General features: G+C 46.6%; 1 pseudogene; it reads right to left on the bottom strand.

The window, feature by feature from the left end:
- Window positions 1–449: 449 nt before the first annotated feature.
- On the bottom strand, window positions 450–2,125 carry LOC142427873 (glucosamine-6-phosphate deaminase 1-like; annotated as a pseudogene).
- Between the last annotated feature and the right edge of the window lie 10,362 nt (window positions 2,126–12,487).

The following is a 12,487-nucleotide window of genomic DNA, read 5'->3' as shown; positions in this document are numbered from 1 at the left end:
CAAGTAAGGGCTGTTTTCTTTCCATGACACTTGTCACTGAGCACACGGACCACAGACAGTTTGCATCTTGATCGAGGACAGCAGGCCTCCAATAAGGGGCCAGGTCAGTCCACCATACCCAAGCGCCAGTTCCCTCCCGAAGACTAGACAGGAGGAATGGCAGTGCTCCTGAGGAGTGCGGTGGACATGTAAACCATGCCAGACTCAGAGCAGAAAGTGAATGCCCCTCATCTACATGTGGTGGAGATCAAGATAGCAGGATACATTCCCTACAGATTTTTACCTCCTGAGTAAGTGGGGAACCATCTTGCCACACAGCAAGAAAGAGATGTTTGCCCCTTTTCCTGGACTAACCATACTGGATAATAGACATATGATTCTACTAAAGATCATTTCCAGAAAGACCCATGTGGCTCGATGAGGTAGTTGGCAGTAGGTTCCAGCACAGGTCAATCACTGTGTCTTTTCTTAGAAAGCTGGCTTTTCTCCATATTGTACAAGGGGTCCACCAACTTGCTATGAACTAGTATTAAGCCTTTGAAATACTTGATGGTTGAACTTTCAGCTCCAAGGTGGCTGCCTCATCACACACAAACACCACCCTGGGATGCCTCTGGAAGGCAGACACGGTCCACTTGTGTGGGATTATAAAGTTGTCTCCCCCAAACACATGCCAAACATTCCAGGCTATTTGCCAGGATATGGTGGGAGGTCAGATGCTGAGATACCCTCCCTCAAGGCAGTCAGTTGCCAGACTACTGTCTGGTCCCATCACAAGTAGGGCCCACTCCCTGCTGTTAAGGACAATGGGTTACTACTTCTCCCTAAAGGCTTACTACCATCAGTAGGTGGGGTTTACACCCTAGTGATAATGGTTTCCATGGAGAGCCAGGGAACAGGTCAAACCGGCTCAGTGACATCCAAAGTTAGGCTGCCATCCTGTATCTAGGATCCGCCCATCTTGTCACATGTATACCCTTATTCCCTCCTCTTCCTTTGGTGAATGTTCCCCTGGATCACCCCCTCCCATTACCTTATTACCTGTAGCACAACCCTTTCCTCAGACATATGTCTTTACCTATAATTAGGGGGCTTGCATGTCCCCAAAGATATATAAGCCTGGGTTAGCAATAAAGAAGCTCTCTCCCCCATACCTTTCCTCTCTCAGCTCTTCCCATCCTCTCTCCCCCAGTCCTCGCTCCCCTGTTCCCTTTCCCCTTGTCCTCCTTCCCATCTCCCTCTCTCCTGCCCTCTGGTCCCCCTCCCCATGTGAACCATCAAGTGGGGCTGAGGTGAGCGTGCTACCATGAATTGTGTCTGACTCCATTATTTTAATCTCTCTTCTATCTCTCATGCTCTTTGTCTTTATTATAACATATATGTATATATATATGTATTTTTACCATAAAATTGAGCCTATCAACCCCATAATTAGTTGTGGGTCTGGCCCTTCCCCCACACACATGTAGTTCCGCCCTCCTGATGACCTTGTACAGGGCCAACACCTTGTGAACATTGGTGATGAGGATCATCACCTCTCTGGAATCCATGATGGTGTCAACACCCACCCTCAGAGGGCCATGCTGGGCACCTTAGAGAGGTTTCTCTGGAAGAACCTGGCATTAGCCAGGATGGTGTCCATAACCAACATCTTCACACAAATCCTGGATGCCAGACTGGAGCCCGGTGTGTTGAAGGCAATGTGTCCATCGAGGCCGAGGCTGCCAGTGAACAGCTCGATCCCACCAGCTTTCTTGATCTTGTCTTCGAAGGCGGTCCACTCAAAGGTCAGCTGCGTTCCCAGCCAGGATGTGGGTATGTTGGGGGTCGACGTCGATGTGCTTGAGGAAGTTGTTCCACGTGAAGGAAAAGTACCTCTGGGCATGGTCTCGGGAATACCCACATACTCATCCATGTTGAACGTCTTCGCGAATTTAAAGGAGAGGTCACCATTGTTGTTGTTCTCAATAAGTGTCTTGTCGCAGCCAGTGGGGGTGCTCCCAGTGGGGAGACCCAGAGTGAAGCATTCTGGGGACCCAGGGTTAAACTGGACAGTGCAGTCCCTGATGGGTTTGGCTGCCTACTCTCTGGCCTGAGGATGGTTGTCCATGACAATGAGCTTCATCTTGTCCAGGCTGGCCCCCTCGGAAGCTGCCGTGACAGCTTTAACAATACATATCCTTAAAAGAGTAGAAATCACTTAAGTGAGCAGTTACAGTGAGGAACTGCTCAAGTCATGGCACATTCCTGCTAGGGAATACTATTCCGCTGTAGCACACTGGATAAGATAGCTTTCTGTTGGGTGAGACTTAAAAGAACTCCGATTATTAAGTTTAAAAACAATGTGAAGACTGTAGGTGTGCCAGGCAGCAGTCCTGCCCATGGAGTCACCTTGACCAGGCCCCAGCCAGAGAAGAGCCTTCACAGGACCCCAGGACCCACCACTCTCAGTCTTGGCATCCTTCCCAGCTGAGGCCCTAGGCTTCATGGAGCAGAGACAAGCCATTTCTGGGTTCCTAACCCACAGCGGGAGGGAGCACAAGTAGATGGCTGTTTGGGGGATCATCTGTTACGTAGCAATAGTCATGCAATGGCAGGAGGTGGGTTTCTTTCTACTCCAGTGTGACCCTGGTTCCCTCAACTGTAAAGAGAACCTCTACGTCCAAACAAGGTCACCGTCACAGGTTCCAGGGTTAGGACTTCAGTATATTAGAGGGAGGACATGGCCCATTCCACAGCATTATCTATGTCCGTGTGGCTCGTGGGAGCCTCAAATCCTGCCAAACACAGCAAAGTAGAGAGGATGGGGTATGATCAGGAGAACACCCCCCCACCCCCCGGGAACAGAGTCGTTACTACATCCTGTGAGCCAGCAATGTCATTCCGGACCCGGAACTGTTGGCCTCAATCAGGAGGGGTGTACTGGAATATCCAACAGGCTTTTCTTCCAATCTCTATACCCTCTCTTCACCCCCATTTTACTGATAATTGATGCCACAGGGAGCTGTCTGTCTCTCAGGAGAAATTCAGACCAAAACATGACTGCCATGCAATAGTTAAAGGGCCTGCGTAAGCCACGAAGACTCGCCTGAATTTGCCCTTTTGTGTCCTGCTTGGCCAAGGGGAACCCTGGAAAGAGGAACCCCGGGTCAGGGTAGTGGCCAAGGCCTGGCAGGGAAGCGCTGACAGAGCTGACTCTGGCCTCTGCCTGGTTCCCCTGCCAGTGCCAGCTCTGCCATGTCCTCCATGGAAGAAAAGTCTAGCCAACGGTTTCTGTGACGTTTACCATAAGAGCCCCACCCCGGAGCAGCTCTGCTCTGTAGCACACGGCATCAGGGGCAGGGACAGACTCGATAGCAGCGAAATACAACAGCAACATTGTGTACAGCAAGAGACGGCACAGCACAGCAGTTCACGAACATGGAATCTGGTAGCAACAGCGCTGATCTTCCTGGCTGTGTGGCCCTGGGTAAGACCTCAGTGGTGTGGTCATCTAATTCATGAAATGAAGGTCCCAAGAGCACCCACCTCAAGACATTAGTGTTAAGGAGTAAATGAATGACTACATGAGAGCCCTGGGGACAATGCCTGGAACCCGGTGTTAGCCCGCCCCAGGCCAACTGGTTTTGCCGCCAACCTGAAGCAAGAGCCATTAAAAGAGCCACCCCTTGCTTCTAGAGATGGCAACCGCAGCCCCATCAGACCTACAGCCCCCTAAGTACCACGCACAGAGGGCAGGAGAGAGAAGGCCTGCCTGCTGGGAACGTCTTCCTCGTGCCTCCTGAATTCGACAGTCGGTCAGGTGGCGAATGAGAAAAGCCGATTTAGTCAGTTCTCTAGTCTCCCAGCTTGTCCTCCTGTGGGGGCTTGTCACTGCGGTACGGGAAGCCATGCCACATGCTCAAGTACTAGTAGGGTCCGATATCAGTAGACTTTCCAGGAAGAAATATCTGGTGATCCACTGTGGAAAATTAACCAAGGAACCCCAGGAGAACGCTGTCTGATTCACTTGTTCTGGACACATTACAAAGAGAGCTCCATCACTAGAGGACCCGATCATGTGAGTGAAGTAGACAGGCATTAAGAGACCCATGGTGAAATGGGTTGGCACAAGAGCCCCAATGATGGGCCCAGATATGAGTATGATACCAGACGAGGCAAGGTGGCCGGCCAGGAGTCAGAGCTGACTTCCTGAGAACTATCTAACCAGCTATCTAGTCTCATGCTTTCTAAAACATGAAGTGCCAGGACATTATAATAAGGATTCATATATGCCCTGAGAACCAAGTCATGCTTGAACCGCAACAATATTATTGAAAAAGCCAGCCACACGAGGAGGGCATAGGATGCCTGGTAGGGCTTGATCAAGGGCAATGTAGCCGAGAGGAATTACTGAAACCCAAATGAAGGCTGAGCATGACAGTGGGACAAGTGGAAAGTAAAAGGAAATAGAGAAAAGAACTAGGAGGCAAAGGGCATTTATAGAGTTCTAAATACAGGCATGTACATATGTAAATATATTTATATATGATGGGGCAATAGATCTATGTGCTTATATTTATAAGTTAAGTATTAAGGTAGCAGACAGACATTGGGCCTCTACTCAACTACTCCCTCAACACAAGAACACTTTGTTCTAATAACCTGGCATTCCATGATGCTCAGCTTCCCAATACAATCACTAAAGACAAAATGGATGCTTAAGCAAATGTGGTGAAGAAAGCTGATGGTACCCGGCTATCAAAAAGATATGGCATCTGGGGTCTGAAAGGCTTAAAGATAAACAACCAGCCATCTAGCTGAGTAGCAACAAAGTCCATATGGAAGAAGCACACCAGCCTGTGTGATCATGAGGTGTCCATGGGATCAGGTATCAGGCATCAAAGACCCAGAACAAAAATATCAATGTGAATGAGGGGAAGTATGGAGTGCAGACCCAAAGCCCATCTGTAGATAATTGGATATCCCCTTACAGAAGAGTCACAAGGAAGAGACAAACCAGTCACAGTGCAGTATAGCACCAATGAAACATACAACTTTCCTCTAGTTCTTTAATGATTCCTCCATCATGACCCCAATTCTACCTTACAAATCCAGCTTGACCAGAGCATGTACACGGGTACAGATAAGAGCTGGAAACAGGGAATCCAAGACAGATAAACCCCTCAGGAGGGGAAGGGGAAAGTGGGAGGAAAAAGCAGAGGGACCAATCACAATGATCTACATATAACCCCCTCCCAGGAGGACAGACAACAGAAAAGTGGGTGAAGGGAGACATCAGTCAGTGTAAGATGAAAAACTTATAATAATTTATTAACTATCAAGGGTTCATAAGGGAAGGAGAGTGGGGGAGGAAGGGGAAAATGAGCTGATATCAAGGGCTGAAGTAGAAAATGTTTTGAAAATCATGATGGCAACATATGTACAAATGTGCTTGACACATGGATGGATGTATGGATTGTGATAAGAGCTGTATGAGCCCCCAGCAAAATGATTTCAGAAAAGAAAAAGCCAGTCACAAACCCAGCTCTATCAGTGTACTCTCTTGAACTAAATCAATTAGCACTCACGTGGGACCCACTGTGATCAGCATACTGTACTTAACTGCCAGGAATTGTAAAGATAATCGGGGCACCCAGTGTTGCAGAAGCTTATTCATGCCCCATGAAAACAAATATTTGTTAAGTTCTCACTTTGTGCCAGGTACGGATCCAGACACAGGAAAAGAGCAACGAACACAGAGATTACAGCCCTGCCTTTTTTGGAGCATGAGATGTCGTGTGTGGGGAAGGACGGATAGGTAACAGATAATGCAGTAAATCATTCTGTGGGTCAGTTGGAATCGATGGTCTAGAGAGAAACAACAGAGGGGCCTCGAGAGGGTCTGAATGGAAAGTAAGAGAGGGGAGTGCTCGGCATGAAGGCCTGCCGGAGAGGCTGCTGTGGTGGCTGGGGAAGGCCTAAGGGGCCTCCGAAAGGCAGAAATAGACCAAGGAGCATCGTGAAAAATATGAAAGAGACTCAGGAGTGTGAGGCCACGGTTGATGCTTTCAGGAGCACCACCAGGGCCAAAGAAAGGCCACAAATACACCAGCTACAGACCTCGGCACCCAAGGCCAACCATGGACCTGTGACCAACCAGACAGGAAGGGGGCAACAAACTGGGTCCTAGGTCCTGGGATCTAAGAGAGCAAGCCAGGGAGCTCCCAGGAACCAGCAGGAAGCTCGGTGCCCCTCCACCTGCTAATTTCATAAGGACCCTTAGGCCCCTCTCCATGCACCTGCCCCACCTTCATGGAGAAGAGCCAGGGAAATCTGTGTGAAGATATTCACGTTCAAGAGAAACAACACTGAAGGGCTGTTCGGTGTAACCAGCTGTGCACAGGACAGGTCATTAATTTCCTCTTGCCACCAAGTAAGTTGGAATTCAGGGGAAAACCAGATCAACGACAGGATGTCCTGACCTACAGTCAGACGATTACCCTTTGTGCCACTGGATCAACTATAGATGACGATATTATATTTTCTTGGTGGTGGAGAAAGAGAAAAATTGCAAATGATTTAGAGTATTCATTATTTTGCCACCTACATGCTCCACCACATTCATGGGTATATTTGACACATATACAAATATCCTCTGTCAAATCTACATACATTCAAAAGCATCCTCACACTCCTTTACACACACACACACACACACACACACACACACAACTGGTTCTGCCTGACTAGCCATCTAAGCATCCACTCAGAGATCACCACTATTGCAGAATTGTGTGTCTAACAGTACTTGCCTCTCTGGCCCTTAATTTTTGCCAACCTCCCAATGTCTTGCCCTGCCTCCATCATTTTTATAAAAACTACAACAAATTTAAAATGGGTCAAATGGGAGAACAAATGAAATGGTATTAAATTTTAACCGAACTACCTCGGCAGCAGTCTAGTTTCCAAAACAGTCTGATAGCCAGGCTATTCACATTCCTGGTCAGTGGTCAGCGGGGATTTCGAATGTGGGGACCCTGCCAATGGGTTTGGGGCTTCCACCGTCACCCGTGGCCTTCTGCAAACCGAATGCTCAGACTTTAAGATCGAGTACCATTCCCTCCTCTGGTCTTGGATTTTATCACATAGAAATCTTGAATCACACAAGCTGTGTGTCTTCTTTTGTGTGGACACACCTCACGGAGTCAGCTGCTCGTTTTAAAACAAGCCTTGAACGCCCCGGACGCTATTCTTTCTGATAGCGGGACATCATAAAATTGAAATTGCTTGATACAGTTGTTCATTGGAGCTCATGATCAACACCCACTTCAGGAGTCAATTATGTGACATTAATATTTTAACCTTAAGACTCGAGGGCCCGCCAACACCTCCCTCCCAAAACCCTGCGCACTATGGTCAGCTCCCCTCCGAGGATCGCCTCCCCTCCGCTCCCCTCTCCCCGGGCTAGCTCAGATCCCGTCCCCTCACCTCCAACTCCTCTGCCTCCCCAGCACCTTTCTAGTCCACCGCCTCCATCATTTTTTACCTCATCCAAGTTAACACCTATCTGCCATCTAGCCTGTGACTTTCCCTCCTCCATTTCCCTTTCTACCCTAGCAACCAACACAGTATTTTTCTTTTAGTGTGAAAAACTTTTCTTGACTTTTTATAATAGTAGCCACATAAACAATATTTGTCCTTGTGTGATTGAATTATTTGATTCAGCATGATGTTCTCCAGATTCAGATTGAGCACTCTTAACATTGCATAGAGTGTATGGACCAAAGTTTATTATTATTATTTTTTTTGGACCAAAGTTTATTGATCCATTCTTCCACTTGTCTTAAGACCATTTAGTTTGTTTCCATAGTCTTGATATTGTGAATAGTGGCGTGCATGAATATGGGTGTGCATCATATATCTACTCATGCTATGACTCTTACTTCTTATGAATATGTACCAAGGGGAGGGATTGCTGGATCATATGGTTTTTCTATGTCCAACTTTTTGACACATCGACGTGCCACTTTCCACAGTGGTTGCTCCACTTTACGGTCCCCCCGCAGTATATGAGGGGTCCGATCTCCGCACATCCCCACCAGCATTGGTTATTCCCTGGGCTTTTTAAAAACGTTGCTATTAATGTTGGGGTGCATTGGTACTTCATTGTTTTTTTTGTAATGATGGTGAGTACTTACTCATATATTTATTGGCCACCTGGATGTCTTCTTTGATGAACTGTCTGTTCGTGCCCTCTGCCCATTTTTATTAGATTATTTGTCATTTTTGTAGTGGACTGGTTGAAGTTTTCTATATTACTCCTTGTTCAATATATCGTTGTCAAAAAATATTTCCCAGTCCAGTCTGATGCAATCTTTGATGCACACACGTGAATAATTTTTAGGAATTCTCAGTCTATCTTGTCTTCTGCTATCTATCTTGTCTTCTGCTATTTGTCTTTGTTGTTGTTGTATTTGATAGTGTATTTATGCCATGTATCGAGGCCCTTGTTTGTCCCTACTTTTTCATTGATGGTCTTTATGGTTCCAGGTTTTACATTTGGGTCTTTATTCCATCTTGAATGCATTCTTGTGTTTGGAATGCGATATGGGTCCTGCTTCATTCCGCTGCAAATGGAAATCCAGTTTTTCCAGCACCATTTGTTCAATCTTTCCCCCCATTTCATGTGTTTCGGCCCTTCATCAAAGATCAGTTTTCTGTAGGTGGATGGATATATTTCTGGGTTCTCAATTATGTACCATTGGTCTATGTTTCTCTCATTGTATGAGTACCAGGCTGTTTTTATTTCTGTGGCTACGCAGTGGGTTTGGGATTGAGAAGTGAGGGGCCTCCTACTTTGTTACTCGCCTTTAGTAGTGCTTTTCTTATTCGGGTCCCTTTCTTTGCAATAGAGAGTTGGTGATTAGTTTTACCCTCTCTTTAAAGAGTGATGCTGAAATATGGATCGGAATTGCATCACATTATATGTATAGATCACTTAGGTCTTCATCATATTTTCACAATGTTAAGTTTTCCTATCCATAAGCATGGTATAGTTTTCAGCTCAGGATATGTTGATATTTCTAAAGGATATTCTTGATAGATTTTCTCAAGGGATACAGGACAATCATGGGAGCTTATAATAAAGTTTTAAGAAAATTGAAAACAGATTAAAAAAAAAAGAAAGGTAAGCCAAGGAAGTTTTTCCATCACAACAATGCACCTGTTCATTCTGGTGGATAGAAAGGGCTGTCCTGTGGGGGAAGGCTGTTAGTTCCTCAGGCAAACGGGACAGGACCAACTCATCTTATGGCCCAAGGTTGTGGAAGAATGCTAACAGCTCATTCTGGGGAGCTGTTTGAAGCGACTGTTGGTCTGTCTCTGACCTGGGAGAAATGGACAGTTTACCTCCCACTCACTGGCAAGGCCATAGAGAGCAGCCACCTCACTTTCCCAAGCCCCATTCCCCCCCACCCCCGTCTTTGAACAGCCTTAAGAATTAAGAACTGCCTCTGTGCAAACCCTGGCGTGAGCATGCTGGCTATGTGATCTGCTGGGTATATAGGCTCACTTCCAATAAAGCTCGGGGCCCTGGAGTGTCTCACCGCAGGGACCCCCAAGCTCCACCTGCATTTATCCTTTTTCTTATCTATAAGTTTTCTACTTGCAGATTGTACTCCTGCTGAACCCAATCGATTTATGAGATAAGGGCCGGTCTCTACTTTGTCTCACACTGTTCTGTGAGCATTTGGTGGTGGTTTTGAACTGCTGACTACACCTTGAGCCATGCCACCAAGGTTCCTTCAAGGAAGGGCGAGGGAGATGGAAACACCCTTCAGAAGTGGATAAACCTAGATGGAAGATAACATCAATTCACAATAGTTTCACATTTGATATATTTGTTTAATAAAGATTCCTATGATTTGTAGCAATGTTTTTGACTGCCCCACTGCCCTCCATGTTAAATAATAATGAATATGTACCAGGTACAAACCTTGAAATATCAACCGGAAATTTTTTATCGTGGTCTAACCACAGAAATTCTCCAAAAAGAACAACTTGACCATTTAAAAAGTCCCTGACTCGCCGTAGCAGATGCCCTAACAAATAAGTGTTACCTATAAAGCCAACGATAGAAATGACTCTGCTTTAATTGAGCCTCCTTTGCATGATGGCAAACCGGAGACCAAAAGCCCTGTCCTAGACTTGTTTAAATGAGCTCCTTTGGATTCTGGTTCAATAAACCCTGAGAGTGCTTATTGACTTGTTGATCAAATTTTTCTTCTTTTTTTAAAAATATCATTTTATTAGGGGCTCACATAACTCTTATCACAATCCATACATACATCAATTGTGTAAAGCGCATTTGTACATTCATTGCCCTCATCATTCTCAAAACATTTGCTCGCCACCTAAGCCCCTGGCATCAGTTCCTCATTTTTCCCCTCCCTCCCCACTTGCCCCTTTCTCATGAGGTCTTGATACTTTATAAATTATTATTTTGTCATATCTTGCCCTGTCTGATGTCTCCCTTCACCCACTTTTCGGTTGTCCGTTCCCCAGGAAGGAGGTCACACGTAGATCCTTGTAATTGGTTCCCCCTTTCCAACCCACCCTTCGTCCACCCTCCCAGTATCGCCACTCACACGCCTGGTCCTGAAGGGATCATCCACCCTGTATTCCCTGGGTTTCCAGTTCCTATCTGTACCAGTGCACATCCTCTGGTCTAGCCAGATTTTTCAGGTAGAATTGGGATCATGATAGTGCAGGAGGAGGAAGCATTTAGGAACCAGAGGAAAGTTGTATGTTTCATCGTTGCCACATCACACCCTGACTGGCTCGTCTCCTCCCAAAACCCCTTCTGTAAGGGGTTGTCCAGTGGCCTACAAATGGGCTTTGGGTCTCCACTTCGCACTCCCCTCCTCATTCACAATGATATGAATTTTTGTTCTGATGCAGATTTTTCTTTTGGACATTGGTAAATAATAAGGTGGTGTGGAGCTCACGGTAGCACAGACAATTAAGTGTATGGCTGCTGAAATGTTGGCAGTTTGAATCCACCAAGCATTCCCAGGAGCAAGCTGTGGCAGTCTGCTCCTGTAGAGATGACCGCCTAAGAAACCCGATGGCGATCCTTCTGTTCTGTCACAGATCATCACTGTAAGTCCGAATCTGGACACACAACAACACTACTAATGAAAAAGCGTAAGGAGGGCAAGATCACTGCTAGAAAGAGGAACGACACACTAAGAGGCCAAGACAGTGCCAGATTTATGGGGGAGGGGGCTGAAGCTGGTCAGTAGTGTTAGAGAAGTGATGGTTAGCCTAAGAATTCCGTGGGGGGATGTATGACCGCGTGTCACTTCACAAGGGAGAAGGAGACTCAAACTTAAGATCAGTTCAAGGCCGATCCCTGTGAGGCAGATGTTAGACATGCCTCCACCTTCAAACTTCCCACCAACTTTTCCTTCCTTCCAAGTCACTGTCTATCTCCCTATTGGGTTCATGATTCCACTCCAATGGGTACATAAAACCCACAAACAATATTGATGATTGTGGGTTTTATTAGGGACGTTAACAGAGTATAATTCAGGATCAGAAATGCTCCGGCTACAGCTCACGATGGCCTCTTGTCAGTGGTACCTGAAGGCTAGCCTCTCTCTGGTCCCTTGGCCTCTGCCTTCTATAGGCAAGTACTACAAAGCTCCAATAGCAGCGCCAGTAAATGCCCCAAGGGCATCGTCCTATTCTGGCAAAGCCTCAGCTTGTTGGTACTCAATTCTAGGCCTGTGAGTAACCAACCCTAGCTCCCTCTTAATTACATAAGTGCCCGGGAGAACCGCAAGCAAGCGTGCTCCAGGAAGGCACTCAGCTCTCTCCCCCTGTGGGCCAGGAAGCCCCCATCTGTCTCTTTTGGGGAATGCTGCCTTTCCTGAAACTGCTTCTCCCCCATGTATCTGGTGGCACAGTTCTCGCAGATTCTCCACATGAGTCTTGGGGTGCAACACATACACTCCACTCACGGCTCTTCTTTTCCTGACAGTAAAGAAGTACCCTTCAAGTTTCTGAGAGGGCTCAGTTTAAACCCAAGGAATAGCAAACTCATTAGATTTCTATGCACCTGATTTGCACGGCACAATCCAGTCATTTGATGAGACTAACAAAAACGATGTCTAGACCACAGTGTTCCATTCTATGTGGGGTGAGCATGACCAGAACCATCTGTATAGCAACTGAAAACAGCACCATCGTGACTAGAAGAGCTGTATCAAGCAATTCTGTGCACCGCAGTGAGGCACCCAAATCCTCAAAGGTGAGTGGTGGGGGGTTGGGAGTGGAGTAGATTAGAGTCAAAGTTGGAGCTCTGAAGATGACTAGAAATAGCAGTGTCGAAGAAGGTGACACCTTCACCTCCTGTGGCAGTTACATAATCTGATGTCAACTTGAGACTATTAAGAGAGAAGGGGTGGAGTCTAGCCTGTCAATCATGTCGCAGCTTGATGAC

The sequence above is a fragment of the Tenrec ecaudatus genome, chromosome 15 (assembly GCF_050624435.1).
Source record: "Tenrec ecaudatus isolate mTenEca1 chromosome 15, mTenEca1.hap1, whole genome shotgun sequence".
NCBI classification, from domain to species: Eukaryota; Metazoa; Chordata; class Mammalia; order Afrosoricida; family Tenrecidae; genus Tenrec; species Tenrec ecaudatus.
This window is presented reverse-complemented; position numbering and strand designations above follow the sequence as displayed.